The sequence below is a fragment of the Emys orbicularis genome, chromosome 6 (assembly GCF_028017835.1).
Source record: "Emys orbicularis isolate rEmyOrb1 chromosome 6, rEmyOrb1.hap1, whole genome shotgun sequence".
NCBI classification, from domain to species: domain Eukaryota; kingdom Metazoa; phylum Chordata; order Testudines; family Emydidae; genus Emys; species Emys orbicularis.
The window spans coordinates 135,954,659-135,973,527 of record NC_088688.1 but is presented as its reverse complement, the minus strand read 5'-3'; the positions used below and the strand labels follow the sequence as shown (position 1 = coordinate 135,973,527).

Genomic DNA, 18,869 nt, shown 5'->3' with positions numbered 1-18,869 from the left:
TAACGAACTGTCATGCATTGCATCCCCTTCCTGTCAGTTCTTTTTTTGCTTCCACAGCTGTTACCTCAAAAGGTTGAAGTTCTGCGTGATCTCCCTGGCCTCCATCATTCCTTCCCTGGATGCAGGGGACTGGTACGCCGCCCTCGATTTGAAAGATGCCTATTTCCACATCTCGATTTTCTGAGGCCACAGAAGGTTTCTCAGAATCGTTGTGAACCAGACTCGGCACCAGTTTACCATCCTCCTGTTCGGCCTGGCAGCAGCCAAATGGGTCTTTATGAAATACATGGTAGTAGTGGCAGCCTTCCTGAGAAGGTGAGGGTTGCAGATGTATCTGTATTTCAATGACTGGCTGGTGAAGGGCCAGGCCAAGTCCCAGGTGAAAGCCAGCATCCACCTCGTCCAAGAAACCTTTCGAGCACTGGGTCTGCTGATAAACGACCAGAAATCAACACTCCTTCCGGCTCAGAGGATAGAGTTTATTGGAGCGGTGCTCGATTCTACCCAGGCCAGGGCCTTCCTCCCAGAAGCCCACTTCCAGTGAATGGTGTCACCGATATCACAGATCAAGGCCCACTCAGTCACGACGGCCTGTTTCTGCCTCAGGCTGTTGGGTCACAAGGCCACGTGCACGTATGTGGTGTAGTATGCGAGGTTGCACCTCAGACCTCTTCAGGCTTGGCTGGCCTCGGTGTACCGGCCAAACTGCCATCATTTGGACTCAGCACTCACAGTGCCTGCCCCAGGCCTTGCCTCCCTCGATTAGTGGACAGACCCCTGATTGGTAGGCTTGGGTGTTCCATTCATCAGGCCACAACCCTCGTATCCCTAATCTCAGATGTATCCAAGCTCAGTTGGGGGGCCCACCTGGGGCACCTCAGGACACAAGCTCAGTGGTCCCAGCAGGAACTCTTGCTACGGATAAACGTCAGAGAGCTCAGGGTGGTTTGCCTAGCACGTCAAGTGTTGTTACCCCCCGTCACAAGCAAGGTGGTGCGAGTTCTTAGGAACCCCACAGCAGCCATGTTTTACATCAATGGGCAGGGAGAGGCCCACTCTTTCCCGCCCCCCCCCGCGGTGTCAGGAGGCTATTCACTTGTGAGAGTTCTGCATAAATCACTCGATCCACCTCAAAGCTGAGATCCACGATCTCAGCGTTCCACCCCCTGCTGGGTGGTCAATCAGGTTTTTCACTCAAAATGTCCATTCACTTCCTCAAGGGCTTTGAAAGGCTTTACCCGCAAATCTGGGACCCATCCCCCTGGGGGACTTAAACCTGGCCCTGTCAGAGCTCATGGGGCCTCCCTTTGAGCCACTGGCATTGTGCCCTCTGTTGTACCTTTCCTGGAAGGTCGCCTTCCTGGTAACAATTACCTCAGTCAGGAGGGTGTCGGAGATTAGAGCTCTTATGTCAAAACCTCCGTGTACAGTGTTCTTTAACGACAAGGTACAACGTCGCCCCCACCCCGTGTCCCTCCCAAAGGTAGTCTCGCAGTTCATAATAATCAGTCTATTTTCCTGCCCATTTTCTTCCTGAAGCCGCCCAAGAATAGGGAGGAATGACATCTCCACACTCTGGATGCTAGGCAGGGCGTCCTAGGCATTTACCTCGATGTATCTAATGCAGGGTGGGGGAGGTATGGAAATATTTGGGACCCTGTGTGGGTTATTTTTGTGCCCCCAACAATCTGCCATTTGCCAAGCTAGGGGCCTGATCTGTTCCCCACACATTTCAGTCTTCCTCGTGATCCCCACAGTGTTCTCTGTTCACCACAGCCTCCCTCCCTCTCCCCTAAATTCTCCTTCCCGTCCCCATCCCCCTTTCCCCCCCAGTCTCCCGCCCTGCCTCCTATCAGCCCAGGGGTGGCTGTATTTATTGAGCCTGGTCTTGGTTGTGTGGCAAATAATGCGAGATGGTGGCCGTTGTTGTGAAGATTAGCCTGGCTGTAGGAAAATGGTGGCCAGCTGAACTAAGGGCCGTCAATGGCCTGATCCTTACAGGGAATCACCTTGATACAGTGGCCATGTGAAAAAGAGGCCAAGCATCCGAAGTTGGTTCTTTGCCATTCCTAGATTGAGCTGGGGGCATGGGGCAGGGAAACAGAGTGACCCTGGGAATTCTGTGAGGTCATTAAACCAGAGCAGAGGTTAGTGGGGGGGGGACAGACCTGTACCCCCTCCCCATGGGGCCATGGGGGTACTGTGAATGGAGGGGATGAGGGACAAGGTGACCCTGGGGACCTTGCAAAATTAATACAACCAGAGCAGGAGAGAGTGGGGTACAGACCCCCTGCACTCCCTCTCTTCTCCAGAATGGCCCTCGCTACCAGAATTGGGGGGGATCCTCGGAGAGCAGAAGAGAGCTGGAGGGGACAGACCCCTGCAGTATCCAGAGGATTCCCTTTGGGGTTGTTGAGCATAAAAGAACAAACAGCAGTGAGGTACTCCTTGAAGGTTGTGGGCTCTCTGCATTTGGGGTCTTTAGTGTACAAGACCCAACAATATGGAGGGGGGAGCCCTCTGCGTGTTTGGGTTCCCTCCTGAAAGGAGCTGGGAGAGTATAGGGCCTAACGGCATAAGTGGGGATTTCTCAGGGGAGGGGGGCCCAGTAGCAAGGAGAAGAACCACTGGGCTACCTGCAGTGGGATCTTGGTGAGATTTTCAGAGAGAGGCTGCTGCTGCTGACCCTCAGCTGCTCTGATTTTGACCCAGCCCCCCGGGTCCTGCCTGTATGTTTTAGGGTTTCACATTATCCAGACAATACATGGCTGTGATCTCCGGGAAGACAACTTCATTCAGGGGTTTTACCAGGATTCATATGACGGACGAGACTTTCTTACCTTCGATAAGGAGACCATGTCTTGGGTAGCAGCAGATATTGGGGCTCAGATCACCAAGAGGAGATGGGATGCTGAAGTACGTGACAACCAGCAGTGGAAACACTACGTGGAAGAGGATTGTATTCCCCTGCTAAGGAGTTTCCTAGAGTACGGGAAGGAGACTCTGCAGAGGAAAGGTAAGGCAAGGAAACAAACCCCACCCAGGAGGTCACTACTAGTTACATCTCCATTCCCCAGCCACAGTTCCAAAATGGAGCAGGGCGGTGGGGGGCCGTTCAGCTAACCTTGCACCAGGGATGGGTGGGGAAACAACCCCTCTCCCCCGCCCCCAGCTCTGCTGGAAAAAGAAAAAGATATAAGAAATTGAAAAATGTTAAAAGCAGCTCCCTGTAGAGGAGCCACTTGACCAAATGAGCCCAAATTTACACCACAAACTCTAGCTCTTCCCCTGGTGTGATGCAGCGTTATCAAGATAATCTGCCATAGAAGGGAAGAGGTTAAATGCTTTACCATTCTGACTCAGGAGGACAGTTGCAGCGTAGTCTGCTTCAAAATGTTAACTCACTATTACCCATGTATGTACCTTGTCTGTTACCATGGACACAAATTCCCCAAATTAGTTAGCATCATTACACACTCTAATCTTTCCCTTCCCAAACAGTTTGCGCTTGCTGTTCAAGGTTACTTGAAATTTGTACCCAGTTTTTTGCAACATACTAGTTGCTTATTTCTCTCACAAACCTCAGCGGAACATTATCTTGTCCTTTGCCATCTTTACAAATGCCAACAAGAAAAAGTCGTACACAGCCATGTAATGTGTATTTCAGTGACAAGGGCCTGGGAAACTGATTTTTCAACATAAGGGTAAATCCTTTTGAAATCCACAATATTGGGGTAAATAGATTTGGTAACAACCTACAAGAAATTAGCCCATTAATATTAGCTAGTTTGAGGGGCAGTTTAGCACTGTGTGTCACTTTTTGTTAAATGGGCCCTTTCCATCTCTAATTGGTCAGTTTATCCAGTCCATTTTTTGCTCCCTGGCCAGGGCAAGATTCTTCTCTCTTTCAAATCCGGGGACTGAGAGGAGATGGGCACAAATGTAGCGTGTGATTAAGGCTGCCTAGATTACAGTTTGAAAACAGCTAACTTCAGTTTCTTCTTTTTCCCAGTGCACCCAACTGCTAGAGTGGGTGACAGGTCATCTCATGATGGCCTCACCACCCTCTCCTGTAAGGTCAGTGGGTTCTACCCCCGGGACATCACCGTGACCTGGCTGAGAAATGGGGAGAGCAGACAGCAGGAGACCTACTCTGAAGGCATCCTACCCAGTGGGGACAGGACCTACCAGACCTGGGTGACAATGGAGATTGATCCCAAGATCAAAGCCCATTATTCATGTCACGTGGAGCATGAAAGCCTGTTAGAGCCACTCTCTGTCTCCTGGGGTAAGGAGTTTGTGTGTTTGTCTGTGTTCCTAGTGGGAGAGGGGGAATCATAGGATTAAAAAAATTGTAATTTTCGTTATTTCAGGTATTTAAATCTGAAATTTCACAGTGTTGTACCTGTAGGGGTCCTGACCCAAAAAGGGGCTGGGGGGCCAGCAAGGTTATTGTAGATGGGTCACGGTATTGCCACCCTTACTTCTGCACTGCTGCTGGTGGGGCACTGCCTTCAGGCTGGGTGCCCGGCCAGCAGCCACCGTTCTCTGGCTACCCAGCTCTGAAGGAAGCACAGAAGTAAGGGTGGCAATACTGTAATCCCCTACAATAACCTTGCAACCCCCCCACCCCCCCCCCACAACCCTCTTTTGGGTCAGGACCCCCAGTTTGAGAAACGCTGGTCTCTCCTGTGAAATCTGTACAAATTTCATGGTCCGTGATGCGTTTTTTATGGCTGTGAATTTGGCGATAATACCTCTGCATATCCTGGTTTGCCAACCTTTGACTTCTGGGAATTAAACACTCCCATTCTGAAAGGACACAGGGAGCCCAAGGCAGGGCTGAGCACCCGCGACCTTAACTCCACATTAACAAAGTTCTTGCATGTGAATTTCCATTGTTCTGGAGTAAAGAGGAGGAGTGAGGGAGGCTCCTCTGCCATGTACGTTGGCCAAACCGGACAGTCTCTACGCAAAAGAATAAATTGACACAAATCTGACATCAGGAATTACAACATTCAAAAAACAGTAGAACACTTCAACCTCCCTGGTCACTCAGTATCAGACTTAAAAGTGGCAATTCTTCAAACAAAAAAACCAACAACTTCAGAAACAGACTCCAATGTGAAACTGCAGAACTGGAATTAATTTGCAAACTGGACACCACCAAATTAGGCCTGAATAAAGACTGGGAGTGGATGAGTCATTACAAAACCTAATTTTACCATACTGATTTCACTGGTCTACAAATTTTGAGAAGTCGTCTGCTTCAGAGATAAAATGTGCTATTTATTATGTATTTTGATGTGCTGAATTCAAATATGACAATTAAAACAACTGATTGGCTACTGTTTCTAAGATATTTAAGTTTTTACATTTTATGTCTATGTATATTGTGTAGATAGTAGAGTTTTAATCATAAATTGTAAACCTAGGTCTTTTCATGTGTTTATGGTTGCTTTACATGATAATATTTCACCTGTCCTGTTTATGTAACACTTTAAAAATCAGCAAAAGGGTTATATAAATAAAATTTATTATGAAACAAAAGGCAAAAAACTATTCTGTACATAGTTTAGTCCTATTCAGTGTCTACTTGGCGCTTCTTGGCTTGTCTCTTGTATTCATTAAATGGAGCATCTCTTGTCACTGTCCAGCAATAGTCTGCAAGCATTGATGGGCTACATTTGCCCTGATAGCATTTCTCCATTGTTGCAATGTCCTGGTGAAATCGCTCGCCGTGCTTGTCGCTCACTGCTCCGCAGTTCGGTGGAAAAAAATCTAGATGAGAGTGCAAAAAATGTATCTTTAGTGACATGTTGCAACCAAGGCTTTTGTATGCCTTGAGGAGGTTTTCCACCAACAACCTGTAGTTGTCTGCCTTGTTGTTTCCGAGAAAATTTATTGCCACTAACTGGAAGGCTTTCCATGCCGTCTTTTCCTTGCCACGCAGTGCATGGTCAAATGCATCATCTCGAAGAAGTTCACGAATCTGAGGACCAACAAAGACACCTTCCTTTATCTTAGCTTCACTTAACCTTGGAAATTTTCCACGGAGGTACTTGAAAGCTGCTTGTGTTTTGTCAATGGCCTTGACAAAGTTCTTCATCAGACCCAGCTTGATGTGTAAGGGTGGTAACAAAATCTTCCTTGATTCAACAAGTGGTGGATGCTGAACACTTTTCCTCCCAGGCTCCAATGACTGTCGGAGTGGCCAAGCTTTCTTGATGTAGTGGGAATCTCTTGCACGACTATCCCATTCGCAGAGAAAACAGCAGTACTTTTTGTATCCAGTCTGCAGACCAAGCAAGAGAGCAACAACCTTCAAATCGCCACAAAGCTGCCACTGATGTTGGTCATAGTTTATGCACCTCAAAAGTTGTTTCATGTTGTCATAGGTTTCCTTCATATGGACTGCATGACCAACTGGAATTGATGGCAAAACATTGCCATTATGCAGTAAAACAGCTTTAAGACTCGTCTTCGATGAATCAATGAACAGTCTCCACTCATCTGGATCGTGAACGATGTTGAGAGCTGCCATCACACCATCGATGTTGTTGCAGGCTACAAGATCACCTTCCATGAAGAAGAATGGGACAAGATCCTTTTGACGGTCACGGAACATGGAAACCCTAACATCACCTGCCAGGAGATTCCACTGCTGTAGGCTGGAGCCCAACAGCTCTGCCTTACTCTTGGGTAGTTCCAAATCCCTGACAAGGTCATTCAGTTCACCTTGTGTTATGAGGTGTGGTTCAGAGGAGGAGGATGGGAGAAAATGTGGGTCCTGTGACATTGATGGTTCAGGACCAGAAGTTTCATCCTCTTCCTCTTCCTCGTCTGACTCAAGTGAGAATGATTCTGGTGCATCAGGAACCGGCAGTCCTTCTCCATGGGGTACTGGGCGTATAGCTGATGGAATGTTTGGATAATGCACAGTCCACTTTTTCTTCTTTGACACACCTTTCCCAACTGGAGGCACCATGCAGAAGTAACAATTGCTGGTATGATCTGTTGGCTCTCTCCAAATCATTGGCACTGCAAAAGGCATAGATTTCCTTTTCCTGTTCAACCACTGGTGAAGATTTGTTGCACAAGTGTTGCAGCATATGTGTGGGGCCCACCTCTTGTCCTGATCTCCAATTTTGCAGCCAAAATAAAGGTGATAGGCTTTCTTAACCATAGTGGTTATACTGCACTTTTGTGATGCAAAAGTCACTTCACCACAAACATAGCAGAAGTTATCTGCACTGTTCACACAAGTACGAGGCATCTCTGCTCACTTTGGCTAAACAGAAATGTGTCCCTTTGCAAAATCAAACACTGACAAATAAGAGAGCACGACACTGTATGATTTCTAGAGCTGATATAGGGCAATTTGTTCAGCAGAGTGATGTAAGCTTCGTTATGATTGCATCATCCATGACTTCTAGGAATAACATGATGCAATTCATATCATGTATGACGCAATACCAGCTTCAGATTGCATCATTCATTGTTTTGCCTAAAAAGCAAGTACTGTCCAAACCCAGTCATAGATTTATTCATAGATCCAGTCAAAGATGTATTTTAGTCATTTCTGGTTTAAATTGAGATCCCTTCCCTTTATAACTCACTTATTCTCTGCCATTCCCAAGTCAAGGGTCGTATATACTGATCCAATAGCATATCTTGAAAACTAGAGCCAATCAACAATTTTAAGCATCATTTTCGTTCTCAGTGACCCAGAATTAGTAAAGTTTGACAACATTTATTTCAGAAGCATTTTGGCTGTAGAGCAGTGTTATTATTGATTGTTGTTTATAATTACTCTGGTTATTTATATTCCAATGGGACTGGGATGTCATCCATTGAAATGACAACAAGGATGCAAAGCGGACATTAGTAACACTGAAAATCCTCAGAAAACATGAAAGGATTCATAGATTTTCATAGATTCATGGATTTTAAGACCAGAAGGGACCATTAGATCATCTAGCCTGACCTCCTGTACAGCACAGGCCACAGAATTCCACCCAGTTACCCCAGTGCTGAGCCTGATCATATGTGTCTGACTAAAGCATGTCCTCCAGAAAGGCATCCAGTCTTCATTTGAAGCCATCCACCCCTTCCCTTGGGAGTTTATGGCACTGGTTAGTCACCCTGACTGGTATTATTATTAATTATTATTATTATTATTATTATTATTATTATTATTATTTTGGCCTTATTTCTAAGTAGAATGTGTTTGGTTTTAACGCCGCGATTGGTTCTTGTTGTGCCTTTCTCTGGTAGACTGAAGAGCCCAGTATTTCCTCCCCATTAAGGTACTTATACAAGATAATCGAGCCACCGCTCCATCTTCTTTTTTGATAAGCTAAAGTGCTTCAGCCCCTTCAGTCTGTTAAGGAAGAAACACCTTCCATGAGCAGGTTATTCCATTATTAACTTTGTTGCAGACCCTGTGAATGACCCACTCATTGGAGGGTTTTAAGAACAGGATGGACAAACACCTGTCCGGGATGGTCTCTAGGTTTACTTGGTGCTGCCTCATCGCAGGGGGGATGGACTAAGTAGATGACCTTTTGAGTTCCCTTCCAGCCCTACATTTCTAAGATTCAAATCGAAGCTTGAGCATGTGAGCTGATGCTGCTCCATGTCAGGGATGTAGCTACAGGGGTCCTGTGTCATGCTGCGCGTATGGCCCTACTTTGCCTGAAACTGCTCCTGAATATCAGCAGCTTCTGAGGAAGCTGCAATAAACCCCTGTAGCCTTACCCCTCCACTTGGAATGGCAGTGGAGGCCATGTTGGCTGTTCTCTTCCTCTTCTGCCACATATGCAGCCCACAAATGGGGGGCTCATGGGGCCCCCAGGACAGTGGGGCTAGGAGTTAACACCCCACTAAGATGCATGGGGCAACTCTCACTCTCAGAGCGATTGTGTCAGGCTCTCAGCAGACTCAGGCAAGCATCGCTATGTCAGTTACATTTGGTTCATGTTTCTGAGCTTTTCTTCCCAACCACAGGGGCTTGAAACTTTTTTTTTTTTTTTTAATGGAAGTTGAGATTCTGGTATGATCACTTGACTCCAGAGGCCTGTGCCTTTGCCTTAATCTGGCACTGCCATAAAGGTGACAGATGTACCTTCATGTATGCCGGGGAATAAACACTCGACCAAAGCCTACCTTCATTTACACCCATCCAAACCCATTTATTTCAACCAGATTGCTCAGGCAGCACTTCAGCCAGCTTTTTGGTCCTATATTTTTCCATTAGGATTCAGGTCGACCTCTTTACTGCTTTAATATCTTGTTCTCTTGGGGTTATTTTGACTCAAACCCCAGTAGAGTCAGTGGGAATTTGTCTTTAAGAGGCTTTAGATCACCCCTTTATTATTTGATATAAAAGACCCAGTGTGAGGCAAGTCTGTCTCAGCTGTTGTGTAGACATAAGAACTGCTTCCTTAGCCTGCAACAAAACTGCTGTTTTGATATCAGTGTGGGGGATTTATCTGTTCAGGCCACACGATCTGCTTCTGGGTTTTTATACTTAAGTCTCTATTTTCATATCTTGTAAAAATCCTTTCCCTTGGAACAGAGAGGGGGACGTTCCCCAGTACTGGAAGGATCAGGGAGTGCTAGGGAAAAGGAAGTGGTGGATGGTCCCAAGTGCCTTTTTTGCTTCAGTCCTTACTAAAAAGTTAATTGTGACCAGATACTTAATACAGTTTATATTAACAAGGTGGAAGGATCTCAAGCCAAAACAAGGAAAGAACAGTGTGATGGGTTGCTCCCCCATTTCTGGGATGCCACCTGATGTACTGGGGTCCCACTGAACCCACCCGTTCCACCTGCCTGGGCTCCCTCACCCTGTCCTGCTGTGCCCGGCCCTCAGGTCTCTCTAAGGCCTGGTCTACACTACGGGGTTAGGTCGAATTTAGCCGCGTTAGGTCGATTTTATAATGAATGCGTCTACACAACCAACCCCGTTCCATCGACCTAAAGGGACCTTAAAATCGACCGCTGTACTCCTCCCCAGCGAGGGGAGTAGCGCTAAAATCGACCTTCCTGGGTCTAATTTGGGGTAGTGTAGATGCAGCGCTGTGCAATTCGATGGTATTGGCCTCCGGGAACTATCTCAGAGTGCTCCAATGTGACCGCTCTGGACAGCACTTTCAACTCTGCTGCACTAGCCAGGTACACAGGAAAAGCCCCGGGAACTTTTGAATTTCATTTCCTGTTTGGTCAGCGTGGTGAGCTCAGCAGCACAGGTGACCATGCGTCCCCCCAGAATCGCAAACAAGCTCCAGCCTGGAGCGAACGGGAGACACTGGATCTGATCGCTGTATGGGGAGAAGCATCTGTGCAGGCAGAACTCCGATCAAAAAGAAGAAATACTGATATATATGCCAAAATCTCACAGGGCATGTTGGAGAGAGGCTACACCAGGGATGCACAGCAGTGCTGTGTGAAAATTAAGGAGCTCAGGCAAGCCTACCAAAAGACAAAGGAGTCAAACAGTCACTCTGGGTCAGAGCCCTAGACATGCTGCTTCTATGATCAGCTGCATGCCAGTACTCCAACACTCTCTGTGGAGGCCTGCAAGGTGGCAGCCTCATGCAACACGGATGAGGATTTTGTGGATGAGGAAAAGGAGGAGGAGGAGGAGAATGTGCAGCAGGCAAGGGGAGAATCCGTTCTCCCCGGCAGCCAGGACCTTTTCCTCACTCTGGAGCCAATACCCTCCCAGGGCCTACTGTTCTCGGACCCTGAAGGTGGAGAAGGCACCTCTGGTGAGTGCACATATGTAAGGACACTACAGGGGTTAAAAGCAATTGTGTTTAATCTTTGATTTGCCCTGAGCAATTGGGATGCATTTGCGGCCAGTACAGCTACTGGAAAAGTCTGTTAATGTGTCTGGGGATGGAGCGGGAATCCTCCAGGGACATCTCCATGAAGCTCTCCTGGAGGTACTCTGAAAGCCCGTGCAGAAGGTTTCTGGGGAGGGCTGCCTTATTTCGTCCTCCACGGTAGGACACTTTACCACGCCAAGCCGGTAACAAGTAGTCTGGAATCACTGCAGCACAAAGCATGGCAGCAAATGGTCCTGGGTTTTGGTCGCATTCATGCAACATTTGGTCTTTATCTTTCTGTGTCAGCCTCAGGAGAGTGATATTATTCATGGTCACCTGGTTGAAATTGGGGAAGTTTTGTAAGGGAACAGTAAAAAGACCCCATTCATGCTGGGCTGTTTGCGCTTGGCTAAAAGGGCTCATCCCTGAGAATAGCCGTGGGGGGGGAAGGAGAGGGGTGTATTTCACATCCACCCCAAAACCGCTGCCCCTCCTTTTAAACAGCAACCACAGCCCCTCCTTTTAAATGTAGCCCCTCCTTTTAAATGGCAAACCCAACCAGCATTGGTTGCTATGGGAAAGGAGGGCGCTGCAGTTTGAAACCATTCCCACATTTTATGAAGGCGGAAGAAGCCAACCCCGCGTACCCTTTGGCTTACCATGGCTGCCTGAAAACCAAATTCTGTTGACCAGCCGTGTGTGATGAGTGCCTGCCGGTATGGTGACACAATATAAAAGGCAAAATGCGACCTTGTACCTAAAACAAGTGCTGTCTGCTGTGAATTGCTTGATTCATTGTGAAAGAGTCTCCCATTTGTTCTCAGAAATGTGTCTTCTTAAAAGTCTACTCTCCCTTTTTTCCCCCCCTGCAGCTGCAAATACTTCTATGCTCCCTGCATCAACTCCGTCCCAGAGGTTATCGCAGATTAGAAGGCGGAAAAAACGCACTCGCGATGACATGTTTTCAGAGCTCATGCAGTCCTCCCGCACTGATAGGGCACAGCTGAATGCATGGAGGCATTCAGTGGCAGAGGCCAGGAAAGCATACAGTAAGCATGATCAGAACATGCAGGAGGAGATGCTGAGGCTAATGGGGGAGCAAAAGGACATGATGAGGCATCTGGTGGAGCTGCAGGAAAGGCAACTAGAGTACAGACCCCCACTGCATCCATTGTATAACCGCCTCCCCTCCTCCCCATGTTCCATATCTGCCTCACCCAGACGCCCAAGAACATGGTGGGGAGGCTCCGGGCACCCAGCCACTTAACTCCAGAGGATGGCTTAAGCAACAGAAGGCTGTCATTCAAACGGCTTTGATTTGTAGTGTAGCTACAATAAGCAGTGTGGCCTTGTCCTTCCCTCCTCCCCCACCCATTATCAAACCCTTTGTACAGCCGGGCTTCCTTTTACTAATCAGAGTTGTCAGTGAGCTCAAGTATTTTTTAATAAATAAAGAATTAATGGATTCAGAACAATAGGGATTTTATTTCCTGTGCCAGCTGTGGTCGAAGGTGGGAGAGGGATTGGCTTACAGGGAAGTACATTCATCAAAGGGGGCGGGTTTGCATCAAGGACAAACACCACAACTGTCACACCATAGCCTGGTCAGTCATGAAACGGTTTTTCAAAGCCTCTCTGATGTGTAACGTGCCTAGGTGTGCTCTTCTAATTGCCCTGGTGTCTGGCTGTTCCAAATTGGTTGCCAGGTGACCTGCCTCAACCTCCCACCCCACCATAAACGTCTCCCCCTTACTCTCACAGTAAGGAGCACTGTGGAGCACACAGCAAGTAGCAATAACAATGGGAATATTGCTTTCGCTGAGGTCTAACGTACTCAGCAAATTGCGCCAGCGCCCTTTTAAACATCCAAAGGCACGTTCTACCACCATTCTGCACTTGTTCAGCCTATAGTTACGCTGGAGGGTAGGGATAGGATACAGAGGGACCTAGACAAATGAGAGGATTGGGCCAAAAGAAACCTGATGAGGTTCAACAAGGACAAGTGCAGAGTCCTGCATTTAGGACGGAAGAATCCCATGCACTGTTACAGACTAGGGACCGAATGGCTAGGAAGCAGTTCTGCAGAAAAGGACCTAGGGGTTACAGTGGACGAAAAGCTGGATATGAGTCAACAGTGTGCCCTTGTTGCCAAGAAGGCTAACGGCATTTTGGGCTGTATAAGTAGGGGCACTGCCAGCAGATCAAGGGATGTGATCATTCCTCTCTATTCGACATTGGTGAGGCCTCATCTGGAGTACTGTGTCCAGTTTTGGGCCCCACACAAGAAGGATGTGGAAAAATTGGAAAGAGTCCAGCGGAGGGCAACAAAAATGATTAGGGGGCTGGAGCACATGACTTATGAGGACAGGCTGAGGGAACTGGGATTGTTTAGTCTGCAGAAGAGAAGAATGAGGGGGGATTTGATAGCTGCTTTCAACTACCTGAAGGGGGGTTCCAAAGAGGATGGATCTAAACTGTTCTCAGTGGTACCTGATGACAGAACAAGGAGTAATGGTCTCAAGTTGCAGTGGGGGTGGTTTAGGTTGGATATTAGGAAAAACTATTTCACTAGGAGGGTGGTGACGCACTGGAATGGGTTACCTATGGAGGTGGTGGAATCTCCTTCCTTAGAGGTTTTTAAGGTCAGGCTTGACAAAGCCCTGGCTGGGATGATTTAGTTAGGAATTGGTCCTGCTTTGAGCAGGGGGTTGGACTAGATGACCTCCTGAGGTCCCTTCCAACCCTGATATTCTATGTAATTTTAAACCTAATGGATGTTAATTGGAAGCTGAATAAATCTGAAAAAACTTTGGCTAAGCAGACCACTAATAATTACTAAAAGATGAATACTACAAACATGGAAATCCCCAAAGCAACCAACAATTGAAAACTGGAGCATAGACATTGTAAGCTTGACCACCATGAAAAGTAAACAAAAACACAATCTAAGCTTAATATACTACATAGATCAGGTATGACTAGCAAATTCTCACCCTAAGTGATGATATCAGCAGGCTGCAGATTCTTAAGGGACAAGCTTGGAATCCCCAGGTGTTTCATTCATAGGCTAAAAATCCCATTAGCCTGGGTCCAGAACTTGCCCCAGTTCAGTCTCTGTTCCTTAGGTGTTTCCAGGAGTCTCTTTGGGTGGGGAGTCAGTGAAGAACCTCAATGATGTCACTCCCCTGCCTTAAATAGCTTTTGCATATGGCTGGAACCCTTTGTTTCAAAGCTTAGTTCCCAGATCGGTCTGTGGAAAAACACTGGTATCCCAAGATGGAAACCAGCACCAGGTGACCTGGTCACATGTCCCTGTAGTGTTACAGAAGCCATAACTCAGGGGCTGTCTGTAGCGTCCCCGGGTTCAGGAAGACAAGCTTCTTCTAAGGCCTATTGTTTTCCTAATGGCTCATTAACCTGAATGGGCCCTTCCCAGTCAGCTATTCTGAATGAAAGCATCTTGTCTAGTGGGCGTTCCCCAGGTGTAAACACATTTGAAATACAGATACCTAGTCAATATTTCTAACTTCAGATACAAAAATGATCCATGCATACAAATAGGAGAATCATATTCAGCACATCATAACCTTTGCAATGACACCTCACGACTTGCCTTGCATAACATTCATCGTAACTAGGTCATAATCATATCATGATAATAGCACTGGGAAGCAGTGTCACAGCTGCTTCCATAGCCCTGCTGGGGAATGTTACACACATTTGTTATACCTGTGAGTGCATGTTTATGTTAATTTCAAAACAAAAGAAAAAAAAGAAAAAACACTTCATGTGCTCTATGACCTTTACACCACCAGGGAAAGAAAACACAGGTGTCAATAGTCTGAAAAAGTCTAGGAAAAGTTGTTTCCCAGACAGCACTGTCAGCTTGTGGTGCATACAGTTGTGTAAGTATCATGAATTTATTTTCTATGTGTTGCATATTTAAATCCTGATCCAATTCCTAAAGGTAGTTTATGGAAAGACTGACACTTCTAGTAATCATCACTGACTTGGGGACAATGTGAAATGCCATTCTGCACCTACTTGGGATTACAGCCTGGCAAAAAATTTGGACTAATAATTTATTTGTGAAAAATATGCCATTTCAGTTGACAGGAAACTATTTGTAGATTTCACACAAATAGTTTTGGTCCTTCACAAAAAGGCCAGAGGAATTCATACTACCCCAACCCTCATCCCCCATTTCAATGTCAACCATTGCAGCTCAGTAGAACTGTGGGTGGTTCTTTAAGGATACCTCTCCTCTCACACTAATTAACTGGAATTAAACTATCCAGTTAATCAGCTGCTTTCACAAACCAACCCAGGAGAGCTGATGGAATTTAAAAAGCCGAGTGATCTTAAAACTTCTTAGAAGCTTCATTCCAGGATCCAGGAGGGACACAAAGGTGGCACCAGCTAAAGGGGGGGGGAATGTGAGCCCGCCACGTGAACCCCCACGACTCCTCCCCGCGCTCTCCCTCCCCCCCCATCCCACGTTACCTGGAGGGGCCTCTGTCCTGAGCCACAAGGCTCTCGCCGCAGCTGACTCCTGGCCCAGGGGTCTGTACAGCCCTGTCAGAGGACAGAGCTGGGGGGCTCCTGGGAGCAGCGGCCCCATGTTCTGCTCCTTTCGCCGCTGCGGTTCCCGGGAGAGCCCTGCGGTTGAGCCGCAGGGCTCTCCTAGGAACAGCAGTGGCGAAAGCAGCAGAATGTGGGGCTGCCTGGCGGCCTCACGCTGGCAGCTCCTCCGGCACAGCTGTTCCGGTACCATCCCCAGCCCTGATGCTGCTACATCTCCTGGCATCTGTACAGCCCCACCGGAAGACAGGGCTGGGGGTGGGGCTGGGGGCGGTACCAGAACAGCCGTGCTGGAGAGCTGCTGGCATGGGGCTACTCCTGTGCCCCCCATGGCATCTGGGGAGGGGCATGTGGCCCTTGCCCCTCCCCCTTGTCGCCTCTGCATCTAATTGGTGAGTACTGGCTGTTTGAACATCACCTAAGTGAGTCTTTATCTATTCCATGGATGAAATGCTGATATCAAATCTCCCATGTTAAATTTGTCTGACATATATAATTAGAAATAGAAATTCAAAGCAATATAAACTATATTTCAGTTCACTTCCCTTGTAACTTGTTGGTGAGGTTCTGTGGCCTGTGATGTGCAGGAGGTCAGACTAGATGATCACGATGGTCCCTTCTGACTTTAAAGTCCATGAGTCTATGAGATCTTTGCATCAGACTTTCAGAGCACAGAACATTAGTGAGGAAATAATTGTCTCATATATTATTCATGAAGACAGGACTGAATGATCTCAAAGGGAAATTTGTAATTATCTGCTTCTTTTAATTCAGTTTACAATAACAGATTGATCCAAATTTGTCAGCATGGGACTGCTCCTTCTTTATTGCCATTGTAATGTTTCAGCTCTGGCTATGAGACTGACTCCTTTGATTTCTAATATTTTGAACAAATAAATGCATCAAAGTATTTTTCTGAACCAGTCCCTACCAAAAATTCTGGTTGTTTTGCATTCCTTGAAATAGTGTGTGGAAAGTCACCCAAGCAGAGATTTTAGGAGGGAATCTATAAGTATTCACTTGCTGAGCTTCCCCATCACTGGGTCAGGTGGCGATTGGTTCCCTGTGGTAAAGGCTGTGTGAGACATGATCCAGACCTGGTGCATCCCCTAGGATCTGCAAAAGTTCAGGGACTTCCACACCCAGACCATTTAACCCCACTTTGACTCTGGGGCCTAAGGCCCCAGCCTCCATTTCCTGGCAGCAAGGACTCTCCCCATGGCCATGACTGTCCTTGTTCCCGTGCTTTTGGGTGAGGGCTCTGCTCTGCTACCAAGTGACTAGAGCCTGTGGCTACATTGACTTTCCTGGGTCAGTTCTGTGGGCCCATAGGGAAGATTAGATGGTTCTGCCTCATCCCCAAACTGCCCACTCCTCCCCTTGCCCTCCCTGCTTCCATCTCCTCCCTCCCTTGTGAATCATGGACCATTCAGAGAAGCCTTTACAGGGTATGGAAAGAAGAGGGCTAAAATAGCACCAATATCCAGCCTCTCGGGTTCCCTTTTCTTCTCCTTTTTTTTTCATACTGTTCATTTTTACTCATTTTTTCTGGCACTAGTTTCCCCTCCCTGTTTATTTCTCTGTGTCTCTCCCACTCTCTTCAAATCCCAGTCACAAGCCGTGCTCCAGGACTCTGTATGTTCCTGTTTTACTTTCATGCACCTTTTCTTCTTGTTTCTTCTATTTCCTCTGGTTGAGCCCTGTCCCTGTCTCTTCCAGTTTTGCCAACCCCGAAAGTTAAAAAATCATGAGTCAGATGCTGAAAAATGAAGAGGTTGACCCCAAATCATGATTTTACTTTTAAAGATTATATAAAGTTTTTGGTCTATTTTTTAGATTTTACAACTCCCCCTACCCATCACCCATGTGTGTGACTGTCACTGTCTGGAGTGGTTCACAATCGTGAGTGCCGACCTCAGGGCAGACTGTCAGAAACAGGGCAGACACCCGAGACTGGCAGTATGTTCTATAATTAGATTTCACCAAACCAGTAACAAATGTGAATTCCTGGGTTACCACAGGTTTCAGAGTAGCAGCCGTGTTAGTCTGTATCCGCAAAAAGAACAGGAGTACTTGTGGCACCTTAGAGACTAACAAATTTATTTGAGCATAAGCTTTCATGGGCTACAGCCCACTTCATCGGATGCATAGAATGGAACATATATTGAGGAGATATATATACACATACAGAGAGCATGAAAAGGTGGGAGTTGTCTTACCAACTCTGAGAGGCCAATTAAGTAAGAGAAAAAAAACTTTTGAAGTGATAATCAAGATAGTCTGGGTTACCACAGACAGTCCCCATAGACTCTCCAGTCTATCTTGCCAACCAGACCAACTGGACTTAGTGATAAATGGTCACTTACACCAAAAATCGCACCACATCCAGGTTGCTTCCAGTCCCAAGAGACCAGTCATTTACCCCAGATCATTTGGTACCCTCGATCTCACACCAAAGACAACGCCTGTAGCCGATCCTGTAATAAACTATCTAAGGGTTTATTAACTATGAAAAAGAAATAAGAACGTTATTTACAGGTTAAAGCAAGCAAACACATACACACAAATGAGTTACCATCTAAATCCTAAGAGTGACAGAGCTGTAGGATCTGTCAAGTTCAAGTGTCTTTCAGGGCACACCCAGGAGGCAGCCCCTGGGGATCTCTGGCTTCAGTTTGGTTTCTCTGGCCCTGTGAGAGATCAAACAGTGAAGAGATGGAAAATTTTCCTGTGACCTTATTTTATTCCCTTCATTCAGCTTCCAAGTCCCCAGGATGAGCTGCTTGGCAGGTAGCATTTTCAAGGTACAATAGGGCCATTATCCTGTCCTTTGTATTGCGATATTCCTTGATGGCCCATCTGATTTTGATAGTCCTTCTGGATGGGTGGGGTGTGTGTGTGTGTGTGTGTGTGATTCCCATGCTTGGGTTCATAAGTTCAGAGCAAACATTTTCAACGTTATAAAGCAAAACCTACCTATTTTCTTATAGCACAGAATTCCAACCTTACAAGTGAGATTAATGCATGCAGCAATTTACAAGTATTTCATGGAGTCTAAAAACTAAACACAGTGTTGTAAGACTAATACCTATTTTAAGTAAAACTAACATACAGGTGAACTGGTCTGATCTCCAGCTATGAGTTTGCCAGTTCTTAGCTAATGCCTGAAGTTTTGGTAAGAGCTGGCACTTGGTTTGCCAGCATCACAGTGACAATTACAGTGTTCCCAACTCATCCATATCTATAGAGGAAAGTGACTTCATTCCCTGTTGCAGGAGCTGTTGCTGGGGGAACCATAGATCTAATGACACAGATTTGTACAAAACGTTGCATGCTGGTGTGGGGCTTCCAGCTTCTCCCCAACCCCCAAATCCCAATTAATTAATTCTGTGACCCTGCAGGCCCCACATCTGCCCCTCAGTCCACTCTGCTCCTCTTCAACCCCTCCTCCTT

The 18,869-nt window shown here is 46.7% G+C and overlaps 1 pseudogene; it reads left to right on the top strand.

Annotated features, from left to right (window-relative positions):
* The window catches only part of LOC135879906 (major histocompatibility complex class I-related gene protein-like), a 29,605-nt pseudogene extending 16,978 nt beyond the window's left edge, over positions 1 to 12,627 (top strand).
* The last annotated feature ends 6,242 nt before the right edge of the window (positions 12,628 to 18,869 follow it).